Source organism: Chrysochloris asiatica, unplaced genomic scaffold (assembly GCF_000296735.1).
Source record: "Chrysochloris asiatica unplaced genomic scaffold, ChrAsi1.0 scaffold00596, whole genome shotgun sequence".
Classification (NCBI taxonomy): Eukaryota; Metazoa; Chordata; class Mammalia; order Afrosoricida; family Chrysochloridae; genus Chrysochloris; species Chrysochloris asiatica.
In genome coordinates, this window is record NW_006409114.1 from 177,475 (window position 1) to 179,185 (window position 1,711).

Below are 1,711 nucleotides of genomic sequence, written 5' to 3' on the forward strand. Positions count from 1 at the left end.
AATAGTCAGAGCTTAATCTTATTTGCTTGCCTTTATAGGTTATATTTCTCTTCTCCCTGGCTGCTTTTAATAATCTTTCCTAATCTTTGATTTTTGAGAGCTTGATTATTATGTCTTGGAGATTTTCTTTTGGAGCTTATCCTTCCTGGAGTACATTGGGCTTATTGTATGTTTGTCTTCTCGTCTTTAGATTTTAGGGAAATTTTCTTTCAGAAGTTCTTCAACGATCTCTTCTGTGGATTTCTCTGTTTCTTCTTGTTCCGGAATGCCAATAATTCTTACATCATTCCTCTTCATGTTATCCAGCATGAATCTTAGACTCTCTTCATATTGTTTTATCCTTTTAGCTGCGTGCTCTTCTATCTTGGCAGAATTGAGATATTTGTCTTCCAGCTCGCTAGTTCTGGCTTCTATCTCTTCTAATCTGCTCCCTTCCCCTTTCAGGCTATTGTCTATTTCTGATATCTTATTATTGATCACGTGGACATCTTTTTGCAGGTGTTGAATTGTTTCCAATGCTATATCAATCTTACTTGATTGTTCCTGCAGTATTTTCCTCACTTCTTCCTTATTTTCCTCAACCCCTTTTCGGATTATTTGAATTTGTTTCCATATCGTTCTTCTGAATTCCCTCTCAGGCATATCCCAAACCTGCTCCTCCTCTGCTATAAAGCCTTTGTCTGTCTCCAGCTCATTTGCATCAGCTCCTATCTTCTGTTTTTGGATATGTTTTGATAAAGTTGATTGTTTCTTGTTGGTCATGGTTATTGTTTTATTGTTATTATTATTTTTTATTATTAATATGATCAGGAGATGGGCTTCCCTTTTCATCTGTAATGCGTAGCAGATGTTGTTAGGTCTTGTCTAAGTGGTGGAATATTATGTTGTAGCTTGGCTATATGGCCATGATTGCTGCTGCTTCTTATGGGACATAGGAAGAATAAGTTCCCACCTCCAGGAGGGATGTGTAATCAAAAGGACTAAAAGCAGAAGTAATATAAATGCATGGACAGAAATCACCACATTGGACTAAATATGTGGCTTTGGTTAACTTTTTCTGTTCTCTTTCCCGTCAGAACCACCGCTGGAGGATCCCAGCTGCTAGCCAGGAGTGGGGCAGGGGGCTTAGATGCAGACAGATTAGGGATGATGGATGACGTCAAAAAACCGCCACCAGCTTTCTCCCACTCTCCATGTGTGGGTGAGCTGCAACTGGCTGATTTTTTTGGGATCTCAAGCCAAGGAAGGGAGATTTTGGGGTTGGGGGGGAAGCTATGTTGCTGCTTCTTGTGGCCTCTTTTTTTTTTCTCTCTCCCCCCCCCACCCCCGCTGGTGACTCCGCTTTCCGAACAGACTGGCCTTGGCCCTGCCCTCTAAACTCTGCAGTCGCAGTAGCCACCCATGGTCCCCGCAGGCAAGAGTCCCAAAATACACGCCTTTCTTTATCCTTAGTAGCGCGATTTCTAAAAAATATGAGTTTATGAGACTTTATGACAGTTTAAAAGCTGTGGGGCTGGTATATGAACATTTCCTTCATGAGATCCCACTCATTTTCACCAGAGCCCGTCCCTACCTTACTTTTCTGGCTGTCCTGCAGTACCGGAAGCCCCTGTGCCCATTTTTAAATTATGTTATTTCCTATATATTTTAGAAATGAGTCCCTTATCTGATGTGTCATTGCCAAAGATTTTTTCCCATTCTGTGGGTTCTC